Source organism: Carassius auratus, unplaced genomic scaffold (assembly GCF_003368295.1).
Source record: "Carassius auratus strain Wakin unplaced genomic scaffold, ASM336829v1 scaf_tig00214796, whole genome shotgun sequence".
NCBI classification, from domain to species: Eukaryota; Metazoa; Chordata; class Actinopteri; order Cypriniformes; family Cyprinidae; genus Carassius; species Carassius auratus.
In genome coordinates, this window is record NW_020527808.1 from 146,751 (window position 1) to 166,783 (window position 20,033).

The window sequence follows — 20,033 nt, forward strand, 5'->3', positions numbered from 1 at the left end:
TGTAATACAAGTTTGGTCAATTGTTCTGTGCGTTACGTTTAGGGGGGCACAAAAAGTCATTTGGGGGGGCACTGCCCCCCGATGCCCCCCCTTGACGACGGGCCTGGTTAGCAGTCCAAATGTCGGCAGATATATTTTAACAAAAATAATAAAAAACAGGGGCGTAGATTACGCGGGAGGTTTTCAAGAGCTGGTGTGAATAAATATAGATTTAAAACCAAAGAGACGGGATAGTCTGCATATGGTTTGATATTGAATTCGGACCCAGAATACAGCGAGATGGACATCACAGAGCGCAAACACTCCTGCAGTGTGTGTTTCATGAGAGGGGGTTCAGTGAAAAATCGGCAGCTGTCAGCAGGAAGTGGCTGTCACTGGCAGCAGGAAGTGGCTGCCAATAAAACCGGATGGCAGCTGTCGCTAATACCCGGAAATTGGAGGAGGCTGCCGGTGTCCGGACATTTTATCCTACCCTGTCAGATTTTCCTACCCGGGTTTACTGCGCAGCACATCCTGATTTTGCCAAGTCCTCGTTGTCCTGAGACCAATATTTTTTTATGATGACCCTGGGACAACAACTGCCTCAGCCAATCGACGTTTATGACGTCATCACTATGCTGCGCCCTGCAGAGTCCGCCAAAATACCAGTGAAGATCGCAAGTAAAAAGGTAAGACCACAACTTTTTCCTTTATCCTATACATTTATATTATTTTATTAATGATAGTACATATTTGTTTTTAGATTTGTGTTATTTTCACCACCAAAGTTTTGACATCATTGGAAAGTTAGCCTAAATAGCCGTTCCTACTAGTCCAGACAGATGTACCTCACTGTTAACTTTCTGGCTCCAGTTAAAACATTCTAATAAATGTTGTTTTTACATTTATTTTATATTTTATAGTTTGCCAAACTATTAAAAGGCTGCGATTAAATAGTGGCCGTATTGCGAGCTTATTTTCTGCCGGTTTAGCGCTCGGACTGCCGCCACCACAAATTTTCCTAATATTTCTGTCGTTAGCATATACATCACTGTGCCATTGTCCATTTGTGTTTCGTTGTGTCCAGTTGCATTCAAAGACAAACGGCCGAAATGCGGAACAATAAAGCGCTAGTTTGCTCGCCGCACGGACCATTCAGCTCGGTCCACCATCAGACTGTACTGCGATTTTCTGCGAGATCCATGTAGAAGAGATTTATTACTGATCTATTACTGTAATAATCTGTGAACACTGATTTATTCTGTTATATATGAATATGATGACCTCAAGTCATCACCGATTTATTCTGTTATATATGAATATGATGACCTCAAGTCATCACTGATTTATTATGTTTTATATGAATATGATGACCTCAAGTCATCACTGATTTATTCTGTTATATATGAATATGATGACCTCAAATCATCGCTGATTTATTCTGTTATATATGAATATGAATATCTCAAGTCATCGCTGATTTATTCTGTTACATATGAATATGATGACCTCAAGTCATCACTGATTTATTGTTATATATGAATATGAATATCTCAAGTCATCACTGATTTATTCTGTTATATATGAATATGAATATCTCAAGTCATCACTGATTTATTCTGTTACATATGAATATGATGACCTCAAGTCAGCACTGATTTATTCTGTTATATATAAATATGATGACCTCAAGTCATCACTGATTTATTCTGTTATATATGAATATGATGACCTCAAATCATCGCTGATTTATTCTGTTATATATGAATATGATGACCTCAAATCATCACTGATTTATTCTGTCAAATATGAATATGATGACCTCAAGTCACCACTGATTTACTCTGTTATATATGAATATGAATATCTCAAGTCATCACTGATTTATTCTGTTATATATGAATATGATGACCTCAAGTCATCACTGATTTATTATGTTTTATATGAATATGATGACCTCAAGTCATCACTGATTTATTCTGTTATATATGAATATGAATATCTCAAGTCATCACTGATTTATTCTGTTATATATGAATATGAATATCTCAAGTCATCACTGATTTATTCTGTTATATATGAATATGAATATCTCAAGTCATCACTGATTTATTCTGTTATATATGAATATGATGACCTCAAGTCAGCACTGATTTATTCTGTTATATATGAATATGATGACCTCAAGTCATCACTGATTTATTGTTATATATGAATATGAATATCTCAAGTCATCACTGATTTATTCTGTTATATATTAATATGATGACCTCAAGTCATCACTGATTTATTCTGTTATATATGAATATGATGACCTCAAGTCATCACTGATTTATTGTTATATATGAATATGAATATCTCAAGTCATCACTGATTTATTCTGTTATATATGAATATGAATATCTCAAGTCAGCACTGATTTATTCTGTTATATATGAATATGAATATCTCAAGTCATCACTGATTTATTATGTTTTATATGAATATGATGACCTCAAGTCATCACTGATTTACTCTGTTATATATGAATATGAATATCTCAAGTCATCACTGATTTATTCTGTTATATATGATAGGGCTGGGCGATATATTTAACAATATGATCATGCGCATCTAATCAGTAAAGCTGCTTCTGTGATCACCGCTAAAATCGCCATCACATAATTGGAGTGGCATTTAATAGACAGCAGAGGTGGGACTTTCAAGTCACAAGCAAGTCTTCAAGTCATATCCAAGTCCTCAAAGGGTTAAAGTTAATGAGATGATTAAGTGACTAATTAAATGATGATTGTGCATTAATGATGAACACCTGCTGTTCTTGAGAATTACAGAGGATCAGATGTTGATGTTTAATTGGTTAAAGTGATGCAACCATAATGGAGATCAGCGTGTGCTTTAGTGGGGCTCTTGACCCTTGACTTTCATATTAGATCTCTTTATGTAGCATTGTATGAGGTGCTGTAAAGCAGAGAGAAGAACTTAATCTGTATGTGATAGGTGGTCAGATTACAATCAAGTTAACATTAGCTCTATTTAAGTTTAGCATAATCAACCCAGTAAAACTACACTATGGAAAAAAAAAAATTAAAGTAAGTGAATTTTAAATTTACAAGTGCATACAAAATTTGAAAAACTATACTCTGTAGACACAGACAGACATCAAGAACCAGCATATGACTCTCAACAGTGGTGACAATCAACAAAATGTTGCATGCTGGGTAAAACCTTAGTAAAAACTCCCATCATGCACTGCAGTATGAAAAATTGTCACCACTGTTGAGGATCGTGTGATAAGTGTGTTTGTCTAAAAACCTGAACTGATTGTCTCCTTTTGTGTCTTTCAACATTGAAGCATTGTGATTTTTTTTTTTTTTTACTTCAGTTCAGTAATAGCTGAGTGTCAGTCTACTATCCAAAGATAAACAAAATTTCATGATGTTCAGTCGTCATGAGTTATAAGCAAAAAAAGCATAAGATCATCTGTTACTGCAAGGTTTGACTCAGCAATGCATACATGTTTGTTGGGAAAACAATATTGCAATTGTTTTGAATCAAATTGGTTTGAATTATTAAAAGGGTCAAGACACTACTTAAAGCAAACCTTGACCACAATTATGGTGGCATAGGGTTTTTTTTTTCTTTTACTTTTTTTCAGTTGAAGGCTGTGGCTAAATTCAGTTGTAGTTCTTGTGTTTCTCTTTACTTCAGTGATGTTGATTGTTAACAGCAGAAGTTCATCACTAATGCACAATCATCATTTAATTAGTCACTTAATTATCTCTTTAGCTTTAACCCTTTGAGGACTTGAATATGACTTGAAGACTTGCTTGTGACTTGAAAGTCCCACCTCTGACAGACAGAGCCGTAGATCGCTGACAAGCCACGCCATATCGCGTTCATTATCGAAGGCGATTCATCTGTGATAATGAACGCGATATGGCGTGGCTTGTCAGCGATCTACGGCTCTGTCTATTAAATGCCACTCCAATTATAAGCAGGTGATGGAGATTTTAGCGGTGATCACGGAAGCAGCTTTACTGATTAGATGCGCATGATCATATCGTTAGATATATCGCCCAGCCCTAATATATGAATATGAATATCTCAAGTCATCACTGATTTATTCTGTTATATATGAATATGATGACCTCAAGTCATCACCGATTTATTCTGTTATATATGAATATGAATATCTCAAGTCATCACTGATTTATTCTGTTATATATGAATATGAATATCTCAAGTCATCACCGATTTACTCTGTTATATATGAATATGAATATCTCAAGTCATCACTGATTTATTGTTATATATGAATATGATGACCTCAAGTCATCACTGATTTATTATGTTTTATATGAATATGATGACCTCAAGTCAGCACTGATTTATTCTGTTATATATGAATATGATATTCTGTTATATATGAATATGATGACCTCAAGTCATCACTGATTTATTCTGTTATATATGAATATGAATATCTCAAGTCATCACTGATTTATTCTGTTATATATGAATATGATGACCTCAAGTCATCACCGATTTATTCTGTTATATATGAATATGATGACCTCAAGTCATCACCGATTTATTCTGTTATATATGAATATGAATATCTCAAGTCATCACTGATTTATTCTGTTATATATGAATATGATGACCTCAAGTCATCACTGATTTATTGTTATATATGAATATGAATATCTCAAGTCATCACTGATTTATTCTGTTATATATGAATATGATGACCTCAAGTCATCACTGATTTATTCTGTTATATATGAATATGAATATCTCAAGTCATCACTGATTTATTCTGTTATATATGAATATGATGACCTCAAGTCATCACCGATTTATTCTGTTATATATGAATATGATGACCTCAAGTCATCACCGATTTATTCTGTTATATATGAATATGATGACCTCAAGTCATCACTGATTTATTCTGTTATATATGAATATGATGACCTCAAGTCATCACTGATTTATTGTTATATATGAATATGAATATCTCAAGTCATCACTGATTTATTCTGTTATATATGAATATGATGACCTCAAGTCATCACTGATTTATTCTGTTATATATGAATATGAATATCTCAAGTCATCACTGATTTATTATGTTACATATGAATATGATGACCTCAAATCATCGCTGATTTATTCTGTTATATATGAATATGATGACCTCAAGTCATCACTGATTTATTCTGTCACATATGAATATGATGACCTCAAGTCATCACTGATTTATTATGTTACATATGAATATGATGACCTCAAGTCATCACTGATTTATTCTGTTATATATGAATATGAATATCTCAAGTCATCACTGATTTATTCTGTTATATATGAATATGAATATCTCAAGTCATCACTGATTTATTCTGTTATATATGAATATGAATATCTCAAGTCATCACTGATTTATTCTGTTATATATGAATATGATGACCTCAAGTCATCACTGATTTATTATGTTTTATATGAATATGATGACCTCAAGTCATCACTGATTTATTCTGTTATATATGAATATGATGACCTCAAGTCAGCACTGATTTATTCTGTTATATATGAATATGATGACCTCAAGTCATCACTGATTTATTGTTATATATGAATATGAATATCTCAAGTAATCACTGATTTATTATGTTTTATATGAATATGATGACCTCAAGTCATCGCTGATTTATTCTGTTATATATGAATATGAATATCTCAAGTCATCACTGATTTACTCTGTTATATATGAATATGAATATCTCAAGTCATCACTGATTTATTCTGTTATATATGAATATGATGACCTCAAGTCATCACTGATTTATTCTGTTATATATGAATATGATGACCTCAAGTCATCACTGATTTATTGTTATATATGAATATGAATATCTCAAGTCATCACTGATTTATTCTGTTATATATTAATATGATGACCTCAAGTCATCACTGATTTATTCTGTTATATATGAATATGATGACCTCAAGTCATCACTGATTTATTGTTATATATGAATATGAATATCTCAAGTCATCACTGATTTATTCTGTTATATATGAATATGAATATCTCAAGTCAGCACTGATTTATTCTGTTATATATGAATATGAATATCTCAAGTCATCACTGATTTTATTATGTTTTATATGAATATGATGACCTCAAGTCATCACTGATTTATTCTGTTATATATGAATATGAATATCTCAAGTCATCACTGATTTATTCTGTTATATATGAATATGAATATCTCAAGTCATCACTGATTTATTTCTGTTATATATGAATATGATGACCTCAAGTCAGCACTGATTTATTCTGTTATATATGAATATGAATATCTCAAGTCATCAACTGATTTATTCTGTTATATATGAATATGATGACCTCAAGTCATCACCGATTTATTCTGTTATATATGAATATGAATATCTCAAGTCATCACTGATTTATTCTGTTATATATGAATATGATGACCTCAAGTAATCACTGATTTATTCTGTTATATATGAATATGATGACCTCAAGTCATCACTGATTTATTCTGTTATATATGAATATGAATATCTCAAGTCATCACTGATTTATTCTGTTATATATGAATATGATGACCTCAAGTCATCACCGATTTATTCTGTTATATATGAATATGAATATCTCAAGTCATCACTGATTTATTCTGTTATATATGAATATGATGACCTCAAGTAATCACTGATTTATTCTGTTATATATGAATATGATGACCTCAAGTCATCACTGATTTATTGTTATATATGAATATGAATATCTCAAGTCATCACTGATTTATTCTGTTATATATGAATATGATGACCTCAAGTCAGCACTGATTTATTCTGTTATATATGAATATGAATATCTCAAGTCATCACTGATTTATTATGTTACATATGAATATGATGACCTCAAATCATCGCTGATTTATTCTGTTATATATGAATATGATGACCTCAAGTCATCACTGATTTATTCTGTCACATATGAATATGATGACCTCAAGTCATCACTGATTTATTCTGTCACATATGAATATGATGACCTCAAGTCATCACTGATTTATTCTGTTATATATGAATATGAATATCTCAAGTCATCACTGATTTATTCTGTTATATATGAATATGAATATCTCAAGTCATCACTGATTTATTCTGTTATATATGAATATGAATATCTCAAGTCATCACTGATTTATTCTGTTATATATGAATATGATGACCTCAAGTCATCACTGATTTATTATGTTTTATATGAATATGATGACCTCAAGTCATCACTGATTTATTCTGTTATATATGAATATGATGACCTCAAGTCAGCACTGATTTATTCTGTTATATATGAATATGATGACCTCAAGTCATCACTGATTTATTGTTATATATGAATATGAATATCTCAAGTCATCACTGATTTACTCTGTTACATATGAATATGATGACCTCAAGTCATCACTGATTTATTATGTTATATATGAATATGAATATCTCAAGTCATCACTGATTTATTCTGTTATATATGAATATGATGACCTCAAGTCATCACTGATTTATTGTTATATATGAATATGAATATCTCAAGTCATCACTGATTTATTCTGTTATATATGAATATGAATATCTCAAGTCAGCACTGATTTATTCTGTTATATATGAATATGAATATCTCAAGTCATCACTGATTTATTATGTTTTATATGAATATGATGACCTCAAGTCATCACTGATTTACTCTGTTATATATGAATATGAATATCTCAAGTCATCACTGATTTATTCTGTTATATATGAATATGAATATCTCAAGTCATCACTGATTTATTCTGTATATATGAATATGAATATCTCAAGTCATCACTGATTTATTATGTTTTATATGAATATGATGACCTCAAGTCATCACCGATTTACTCTGTTATATATGAATATGAATATCTCAAGTCATCACTGATTTATTGTTATATATGAATATGATGACCTCAAGTCATCACTGATTTATTATGTTTTATATGAATATGATGACCTCAAGTCAGCACTGATTTATTCTGTTATATATGAATATGATATTCTGTTATATATGAATATGATGACCTCAAGTCATCACTGATTTATTCTGTTATATATGAATATGAATATCTCAAGTCATCACTGATTTATTCTGTTATATATGAATATGAATATCTCAAGTCATCACTGATTTATTCTGTTATATATGATATGATGACCTCAAGTCATCACTGATTTATTATGTTTTATATGAATATGATGACCTCAAGTCATCACTGATTTATTCTGTTATATATGAATATGATGACCTCAAGTCAGCACTGATTTATTCTGTTATATATGAATATGAATATCTCAAGTCATCACTGATTTACTCTGTTATATATGAATATGAATATCTCAAGTCATCACTGATTTATTCTGTTATATATGAATATGATGACCTCAAGTCATCACTGATTTATTGTTATATATGAATATGAATATCTCAAGTCATCACTGATTTATTCTGTTATATATGAATATGATGACCTCAAGTCAGCACTGATTTATTCTGTTATATATGAATATGAATATCTCAAGTCATCACTGATTTATTATGTTACATATGAATATGATGACCTCAAATCATCGCTGATTTATTCTGTTATATATGAATATGATGACCTCAAGTCATCACTGATTTATTCTGTCACATATGAATATGATGACCTCAAGTCATCACTGATTTATTCTGTCACATATGAATATGATGACCTCAAGTCATCACTGATTTATTCTGTTATATATGAATATGAATATCTCAAGTCATCACTGATTTATTCTGTTATATATGAATATGAATATCTCAAGTCATCACTGATTTATTCTGTTATATATGAATATGAATATCTCAAGTCATCACTGATTTATTCTGTTATATATGAATATGATGACCTCAAGTCATCACTGATTTATTATGTTTTATATGAATATGATGACCTCAAGTCATCACTGATTTATTCTGTTATATATGAATATGATGACCTCAAGTCAGCACTGATTTATTCTGTTATATATGAATATGATGACCTCAAGTCATCACTGATTTATTGTTATATATGAATATGAATATCTCAAGTCATCACTGATTTACTCTGTTACATATGAATATGATGACCTCAAGTCATCACTGATTTATTATGTTATATATGAATATGAATATCTCAAGTCATCACTGATTTATTCTGTTATATATGAATATGATGACCTCAAGTCATCACTGATTTATTGTTATATATGAATATGAATATCTCAAGTCATCACTGATTTATTCTGTTATATATGAATATGAATATCTCAAGTCAGCACTGATTTATTCTGTTATATATGAATATGAATATCTCAAGTCCATCACTGATTTATTATGTTTTATATGAATATGATGACCTCAAGTCATCACTGATTTACTCTGTTATATATGAATATGAATATCTCAAGTCATCACTGATTTATTCTGTTATATATGAATATGAATATCTCAAGTCATCACTGATTTATTATGTTTTATATGAATATGATGACCTCAAGTCATCACCGATTTACTCTGTTATATATGAATATGAATATCTCAAGTCATCACTGATTTATTGTTATATATGAATATGATGACCTCAAGTCATCACTGATTTATTATGTTTTATATGAATATGATGACCTCAAGTCATCACTGATTTATTCTGTTATATATGAATATGATGACCTCAAGTCAGCACTGATTTATTCTGTTATATATGAATATGATGACCTCAAGTCATCACTGATTTATTGTTATATATGAATATGAATATCTCAAGTCATCACTGATTTACTCTGTTACATATGAATATGATGACCTCAAGTCATCACTGATTTATTATGTTATATATGAATATGAATATCTTCAAGTCATCACTGATTTATTCTGTTATATATGAATATGATGACCTCAAGTCATCACTGATTTATTGTTATATATGAATATGAATATCTCAAGTCATCACTGATTTATTCTGTTATATATGAATATGAATATCTCAAGTCAGCACTGATTTATTCTGTTATATATGAATATGAATATCTCAAGTCATCACTGATTTATTATGTTTTATATGAATATGATGACCTCAAGTCATCACTGATTTACTCTGTTATATATGAATATGAATATCTCAAGTCATCACTGATTTATTCTGTTATATATGAATATGAATATCTCAAGTCATCACTGATTTATTCTGTTATATATGAATATGAATATCTCAAGTCATCACTGATTTATTATGTTTTATATGAATATGATGACCTCAAGTCATCACCGATTTACTCTGTTATATATGAATATGAATATCTCAAGTCATCACTGATTAATTGTTATATATGAATATGATGACCTCAAGTCATCACTGATTTATTATGTTTTATATGAATATGATGACCTCAAGTCAGCACTGATTTATTCTGTTATATATGAATATGATATTCTGTTATATATGAATATGATGACCTCAAGTCATCACTGATTTATTCTGTTATATATGAATATGAATATCTCAAGTCATCACTGATTTATTCTGTTATATATGAATATGAATATCTCAAGTCATCACTGATTTATTCTGTTATATATGAATATGATGACCTCAAGTCATCACTGATTTATTATGTTTTATATGAATATGATGACCTCAAGTCATCACTGATTTATTCTGTTATATATGAATATGATGACCTCAAGTCAGCACTGATTTATTCTGTTATATATGAATATGAATATCTCAAGTCATCACTGATTTACTCTGTTATATATGAATATGAATATCTCAAGTCATCACTGATTTATTCTGTTATATATGAATATGATGACCTCAAGTCATCACTGATTTATTGTTATATATGAATATGAATATCTCAAGTCATCACTGATTTATTCTGTTATATATGAATATGATGACCTCAAGTCAGCACTGATTTATTCTGTTATATATGAATATGAATATCTCAAGTCATCACTGATTTATTATGTTACATATGAATATGATGACCTCAAATCATCGCTGATTTATTCTGTTATATATGAATATGATGACCTCAAGTCATCACTGATTTATTCTGTCACATATGAATATGATGACCTCAAGTCATCACTGATTTATTCTGTCACATATGAATATGATGACCTCAAGTCATCACTGATTTATTCTGTTATATATGAATATGAATATCTCAAGTCATCACTGATTTATTCTGTTATATATGAATATGAATATCTCAAGTCATCACTGATTTATTCTGTTATATATGAATATGAATATCTCAAGTCATCACTGATTTATTCTGTTATATATGAATATGATGACCTCAAGTCATCACTGATTTATTATGTTTTATATGAATATGATGACCTCAAGTCATCACTGATTTATTCTGTTATATATGAATATGATGACCTCAAGTCAGCACTGATTTATTCTGTTATATATGAATATGATGACCTCAAGTCATCACTGATTTATTGTTATATATGAATATGAATATCTCAAGTCATCACTGATTTACTCTGTTACATATGAATATGATGACCTCAAGTCATCACTGATTTATTATGTTATATATGAATATGAATATCTCAAGTCATCACTGATTTATTCTGTTATATATGAATATGATGACCTCAAGTCATCACTGATTTATTGTTATATATGAATATGAATATCTCAAGTCATCACTGATTTATTCTGTTATATATGAATATGAATATCTCAAGTCAGCACTGATTTATTCTGTTATATATGAATATGAATATCTCAAGTCATCACTGATTTATTATGTTTTATATGAATATGATGACCTCAAGTCATCACTGATTTACTCTGTTATATATGAATATGAATATCTCAAGTCATCACTGATTTATTCTGTTATATATGAATATGAATATCTCAAGTCATCACTGATTTATTATGTTTTATATGAATATGATGACCTCAAGTCATCACCGATTTACTCTGTTATATATGAATATGAATATCTCAAGTCATCACTGATTTATTGTTATATATGAATATGATGACCTCAAGTCATCACTGATTTATTATGTTTTATATGAATATGATGACCTCAAGTCAGCACTGATTTATTCTGTTATATATGAATATGATATTCTGTTATATATGAATATGATGACCTCAAGTCATCACTGATTTATTCTGTTATATATGAATATGAATATCTCAAGTCATCACTGATTTATTCTGTTATATATGAATATGAATATCTCAAGTCATCACTGATTTATTCTGTTATATATGAATATGATGACCTCAAGTCATCACTGATTTATTATGTTTTATATGAATATGATGACCTCAAGTCATCACTGATTTATTCTGTTATATATGAATATGATGACCTCAAGTCAGCACTGATTTATTCTGTTATATATGAATATGAATATCTCAAGTCATCACTGATTTACTCTGTTATATATGAATATGAATATCTCAAGTCATCACTGATTTATTCTGTTATATATGAATATGATGACCTCAATTCAATTGTGATTTTTGTTGATTACAGTGCATTTGCAGCTTCAAGGGGAGTAAAGGGAGAGTGGGACCTCAAAACTAGGGGTGCTCCGATCACGATCGGCCGATCGTTAATGCGCATCTCGTCAGTAAAGCCGGTTCTCTAATCAGCTGTTAATTCCATCAGGTGCGTGATTTCACATAGAGCAGCTGTTACTACACAGAGCCGTTGTTAATAGAGAAGATGCGCCAAAAAACCCTGAAAATGAAGTGGATTTGCGCATCTTCTCTATTAACAACGGCTCTGTGTAGTAACAGCTGCTCTATGTGAAATCTAGGGATGTTCCGGTACTAGTCTGGACAAATTCCAAATGGAAGTGATCATCCCTATCCCCTTGAAGTGAGGACTTTGGAGTGAGTGGGGCATGTGCGTGCCATTAAGTAGTCGTTAGGAAAGCACTTTGCTAAAGGAGCGACATAATTTCCTCATTATCTTCAGCTGAGATGTTCCTGTGACAGCGCAGCATGTGTCCGTCAGCAGATGTCGCTGTTTTACTGTTATAAATGTTTATTTTTTTATTTTATTTTTATTGTTGTTAGCATAACCGTTGCAAATAAGCATACATTTAATATTTAAATACGTTTTAAAAATATGCTACACTGTAAAACACGACCAGTAAACTTAACTCAAACCGTTTGAGTAAACAGACTGTCTTGATTTAAACCATGTAAGTTTAAAAACTTTGCATTTAAGTAATTAATTGATTAACTAAGTGCTGATTGAGCATTTGTGATGAACAGCTGCTGTTAACAAACAGAATCACTGAAGAAAAGAGAAACACAAGAACTACTACAACTGACTTCAGACACAGACTTAGATGAAATCAACTGAAATAAAATACATGAAATCTCTCAAGATCTGATTAAACAACCCACAAACAGCATCACCAGCTCCACTTATTAATAACCAGACTGACTTTATTTCTGTCAGACGTCTACAGAAGATTTTATTGAGAATGAACTAAGGTTTAGATGTTGATTTATTGTTTCATTTGAAGTAACCATGTTAGAGATCAGTGTTTGCTTTAGTTGGGCTCTTGACCCTTGATTTCTGCCTTAGTCTTTTCTCTGGCTGTTATAACCGTGTGTTTCTAAAACATATTTGTTGTAACTCAAAAGCCTAGAAGAAATGCCATCAAGTGTTAACCTGTACCTATGTGTAGGTTGTTATACTTTATATTGGTGGTGATAATCATCAATTATTAAACTGTATGGAGTCTAATCTCTGATGAAGTAGGTGTTGTGTAATTTGATTGATTGTAGTAATAGTGATTCTAAGAGAAAGTGGTTCTGTGATTAGCAATTAATCTGAATGACTTTTCAATCAGTGTGGTCTTCTACGGTGTATAACAGTCACACACAGACATCAATAATCAGCATATGAACCTCAACAATGGTGACCATAATTACAATAAAATGCAGCAGAGCATGCTGAGAGCCATATATTAGTTTTGTACTATAATAATGCCCAGCATGCATTGCTATTTTTTATTTTTTTTGTGTGTGTGTGTGTGTGTGTGTGTCACCATTGTTGAGGTTCATATTCTGATTATTGATGTCTGTGTGTGACTAATTACTGCCATAGAAAAACGATGAATGTGCACAAAGTGTTCATTATTATTTTGTAAACTGATTTCAATGAAACCACAGGCTCTTTTAACATATTCCATTATAATGAAGTAAACTAATCATGCATCAGGTACCTTGTCAGTTTTTGGACTCTAACCAGCTCCATAATTGACAGTTATCATCACCAGGAAGCTGCATAACAACCAATAACTGTTAATATTTTTTTCTGGGCTTATGAGTTATAACAAATATGTTTTGGAAACACATGGTTATAACAGCCAGAGAAAAGACAAAGACAGAAGTCAAGGGTCAAGAGCTCAACTAAAGCAAACACTGATCTCTAACATGGTTACTTCAAATGAATCAATAAATCAACATCTAAACCTTAGTTCATTCTCAATAAGATCTTCTGTAGACGTCTGACAGAAATAAAGTCAGTCTGGTTATTAATAAGTGGAGCTGGTGATGCTGTTTGTGGGGTTGTTTAATCAGATCTTGAGAGATTTCATGTATTTTATTTCAGTTGATTTCATCTAAGTCTGTGTCTGAAGTCAGTTGTAGTAGTTCTTGTGTTTCTCTTTTCTTCAGTGATTCTGTTTGTTAACAGCAGCTTTTCATCACTAATTCTCAATCAGCACTTAGTTAATCAATTAATTACTTAATCGCAAAGTCTTAAAACTTGCGATTAAAAAACATCGCATCGATTTAAAAACATGGTTTAAATCAAGGCAATCTGTTAACTCAAACGGTTTGAGTTAAGTTATATGTCGGGTTTTACAGTGTATATAATATATAAAAACGAATATATTTAAAACTTTTTAAAACATTAAATGTATATTGTTTTTATGTCGAAGTCCATCAGTGAATCTGCTGTCACGGGAACATCTCAGCTGAAGATAATGAGGAAATTATGTCGCTCCTTTTGCAAAGTTCATTCCTAACGACTAGTTAATGGCACGCACATGCACTACTCACTCCAAAGTCCCCGCTCCAAGGGGATAAGTTTGGTACCGGTACTAGTACCGGAACATCCCTAGTGAAATCACGCACCTGATGGAATTAACAGCTGATTAGAGAACCGGCTTTACTGACGAGATGCGCATTAACGATCGGCCGATCGTGATCGGAGCACCCCTACTCAAAACCACAAAACACAATTTGCAAACCGATTCAGTGTCGTGGTATCCACATACTCAAGCGTACATCATTGCATGCATGTTTTTTAAATGAATTAAATTTAAGCTTATTATCATACATAATCTTCCCTTGTACATGGTTTTATTAAGGTGCCAATAATTGTCAGATTCTGTATTTAGTGACAGATATGTTTCTCTCTATCTTATTTTTATTCTTATAAATGTTTGTCTTCGTTTAAGTTTGCCACTGAATTTCTAACAGGCCACTGTTGAATAAATAAATGTATATTTATTCAATCAAAATAAATAAATAAAAATCTATAAACCAAAGTGCATGCAAGCAAAAAATAAATAAATTGATTAATAAACAAATCAAAAAAAAAAAAAAAAGTGCGCCACAATGCTTCAAGTCAAACGAACAAACAAACACGTGAAAGCGATTCGAAAGCTCTTTATAGCTAACATGAATGTTACACAATGATCAACCTGCACAGTGCAAATAGCCAAAACCTAGATATTTTAGGCATTATTAAAATCCGGGCTGGGACGTGTCCCATGTGAACGGCGCATATGGTCACCCTAGTTTGCTCACTCACTTATTCCAGTAACATTAAACACTTTAAACAGGTTCTGAACTCATCTTGTTGTCTTTATGAGTGTAGTGATGTTTTTATGCACTAGTCAATAGCACATTTGTTGAAGATGATGTTACAAAATTTTGTGTATGACTTTCTATACAGATGAAAGCAACCCATTGGCCCAAATCTTTTTGTCTGCATCAGATACTGCAGCACACTCAGGTAACTGTTTTGTTATTGACTGGTTGGATCTCTTGCACCAGTTGTTATGAAGTCTCATTTAGATTATCTCTCACATTTATGTCTTGTGTTTTACGCAGTTGACCCAAACCTGTTAGTCGAGCCCTCTGGATCTGATAAAGGCTCTGCACTACAACAGGGTAACTTTTCAAATACTTGTATTTGACTGACCTAACTGAACTTTGGCTAAACCTCATTTACACTATTACAATCACTTCAACTGGGATAGACATTTTCCCCCTAAGTTTTCAATTCATATTTGATGACATCACTGTAAACACTATGCACTCTAAAGCCAAGAAATTGAAGGCCAAAACAAGGCCCTAGTTCTCATATATGGTCTGTTTGTTGTTATTTTCTCTAGTGGTCAACCGATATATCGTCAAGACCGATATATCGGTCGATATTTGTCATTTTTCATATCCGAAATCATGTCAGAAAAGGAGTGTCTGAGTTTAGTTTGTTTATGTGTTAGACACAAGTATTGTTTGTTTAGAAACAAGTGTTGTTAGCTAGTAATCACATACTGTCCCACTTTTGTAAACCTGTGATGTTGACATGGGTTCTGACATATTTTTGAACAGAAGAGAAAGTTATATCAGATACAATTTATAAGAGACATGCCACTTCCTCAATCCTCAATACAACTATATAAGGAAAACCCATAACGGCAAAGATGGCGGTTGTATACACATGTCCCACCCCTCCCGCTGGAAAGCCAATCATCTGCTTTTAACAGTCAAGCCGGGAAACATTTAAACCTATCGCCTGGTTCCACTGAGGTATGCGCATAGTTCAGGAACCCTTGTGCATGCGTAGTAAATGTATAACCTGTGGGGGAAAAGGCATTTTAAACCTTATTTTGAGGCAAAGTCATCAAACTTTTTTAGCAATTTTTATCATATTTCACATGCAGTTTTTATGTCCTGGTGACCAATGAAAGTGCAGTTCTGACTCTTTGCCCATTCATTTAGATAGGAGCCTGGTCTTGTTAGTCTGAAATAGCTGCCCAGAGGCATTGCCAAGATGGCGGCTGAGTGGCACGACTTGCCTTAAAGAATTTGGTTATATCCATGTTGGAGGCCATAGGTAAACCTTAATAAGGGTTAATAAGGTGTTAATAAGGGTTTTTATTGCATACATTTACGTATAAAAGCACAAAAGTAGTTATAAGATGTAGTGGCCAAATAAAATAGTTTAAGGGCTTCAAGTTAATAAGAAGCATAAATATAACTGTTTTTTTTAAATGCAAGGTGCATCATCTTGGATTATTAGTGATCACAAATCATACACAGTTTGCCACATTGCCTCTCATGGCTATTTATAGAATACATGAGTGATATTTAGAAAGCTCTCTGCTCACATGCTTTGCATCTGTGACACTGTACTTGTTTCTACATAGGTTGGCAAAAAAGATGTCCCACCCAATGTGCTGCAGCAGCCTAGAAAGGCAAAGACAAAGGTGACGATATTCAGCACTTTAACAGAGGGAGAGGCGGAAGACCTTGCCAAGGGGTTTGGAATGGCACTGACCAAACATGTGCCAAAAGACAAACTACTTTCTGGGATACCTGAAGAGGACATCCCAGCAACACTTTAAGTGTGTCTGTGTAAGCTCTCTTTCTTCCTCTGTTTGGTATAATTTCTTATAATATATTGGTGGCTGCACCTTTATTTATTTTCTATGAGGAAAACATCCAGGGGCCCGTTCTTCGTACGTCGCTTATTACATCCGAGATCAAATGACACATCCAAGATGATATCATCGTGCTAATCATGATCCGGCTAATTGGGTTCTTCGAACACACCTGTTGTGTATGATTAGTATCGCTGGATTGAGTTATCTGAGATAATTGCACGTTCATGTGTTGGCTTAAAAGGGGATATGTATGGATACTCGAAACCATGATCAGCAGTGCAGCGATTGGCCGGTAGCAAGACGGCTATGTAATGACGTCATATAAAAGTTTTTCGTCGGGTGTCATTTTAAATTATAAGGAAACAGCCAAGCAAACAAAACTACATAACTGTTATAATAGATACATGAAACCGATAATAGATACATGTTTTTATTTTATTAGAATTTTTTTCCCAATTATTTAGATTCACAATTTATAATAGTTGTGCAGTCTTTACATTTTTATTTCAATGTAGAAATGATCTATTCATTTCATTTTATATTTGGACAAATTTGTTACGTGACAGCATTAATGAAAGTTTCTTAAGGGTCAATATCATGTTATCTGCATCTCCTGAGCTCCATCAAGCCACTCTTATAAGAGCAGTCATCACTCAAAATAATGCACGACTCTGTTATCTGTATAGCATGTGTGTAAGACTCTAATACAATTATGAAGTAATACTTTTATGACAAATAAATATTTCAGTGAGTAAAACTGGCTGTCTATAGGCTGCTATGGACTACACAGCATTTGTATATTATTTTTAAATAATTTTTTTAATGATTATTATTTTAAATTCTTGTCCCTGGATCAGTACGATACTCTTGTAATAAAGTATCGGTGGTAGCAGACATATTTTGAGTATCAGTTCTGGTTGAAAAGAAGCGATCTATTCCTGTTTACATGAAATAAGCTGCTCCCGAGCAGGTTTGAGCTTACGGACCTGTTACTATGACAGCAGCTCCGGGATGAGCTCCGAAGAACCAAATGATCCAAGATCACGCCAAATCGTCAACATTCAAATCCAGCTAACTGAGTTAGCGACGTACGAAGAACAGGCCCCTGGAGTGAGTTAAGATGTGACACTGTATATCAGTATTTATTTTCCCAAAAAATAATAATTAATTATTGTGTTCAGCCTGACATCCTTTTTGAAAAATAATGATTTTTAAACTCATGTCTGCTTTGCTGAACATTTGAATACATTTTAAAGACTGGGCATCTTGAATGTTGTTTTAGTGTAAGACCACTGGCAAAAGTTCCTTGGTTTTAAGGGCCATATTTACTAAGGGTTTAGCACAAACCCTCTATTGGCATTAAAATCTTACAGACTTTAAGTTTTTTTTTTTTTGCACACAGTTTTTTTTTTTTTTTTTAGTTCTTTGTTAAACTTAATTGGCCTAATGTGCATTTTATTCTTGTATTACCATAGTACAAACCTTTTTAGCCTGTCAACTAGTCCCTGTATCAAGAAGTCAATTAATCAACTAGAGAGCAAAATATTTAATGTCTTTTGTGACAGAAAACTGATGATAGCAGCTCAAGTAACATGAACATTTAAAAAATGTTTTGCAGGAGGACCATTGAACAAATGAAGATTAATGTGCAAAACCTTGGCCCTGAATCAGAGCTGGATTTGGCCACTCACCGCTTTGGGCCTACAGCAGCTGATTTTTTCTTTTCTTTTTTAGAGGACTGTATGAAAAAAAGCACCCATTAGGGGCACACATATACTAATGTGGAAGCTATCAGCTCAGATTTGTAAACGAAAACAGGAAAGTTCAGATTGCTTGATCACAATTTGATTTTTATTTCATTTTTGACAAATACAAAATAAAAAAATTTAATTTTTGTGGTCAGTTGTTTTATAGTAAATATTTGTTGGATTACTGAAGGTAACAGCTGTATTAGATAACAAATACAAAGTTTGATAAAAATGTCCAAAATATGCACTTGAATAAAACATTTCTTTTAAACCTTGTCCCTGGTCTTTTGACCACTCATGTGATTTTAGGAGAATTGTATCTGGTTTAACACCAAGAGATATTCAATCTTGAATATGCTTGACTAGCTCTTGACTAATGTTTTCTAAGTGGCCCTCAGAAGAACTTGATGGGTCATGTCCTGAATGAATGGTGTAAAGCCTTTCGATTATAACCAGTTTGTTGAACCAGTCTGTCCTCTTTTTAAAGG

The 20,033-nt window shown here is 32.1% G+C and overlaps 1 long non-coding RNA gene across 2 annotated transcripts; it reads left to right on the top strand.

Moving 5' to 3' along the window:
* Window positions 1–626: 626 nt before the first annotated feature.
* On the top strand, window positions 627–19,816 carry LOC113092977 (uncharacterized). Of its 2 annotated transcripts, none has more exons than XR_003287680.1 (5): window positions 627–668; window positions 16,081–16,140; window positions 16,239–16,298; window positions 17,561–17,768; window positions 19,416–19,816. It is a non-coding gene; the product is annotated as an uncharacterized LOC113092977 (long non-coding RNA). The 2 variants fall into 2 exon arrangements; XR_003287681.1 differs by having other exon boundaries at window positions 17,561–17,758.
* The last annotated feature ends 217 nt before the right edge of the window (window positions 19,817–20,033 follow it).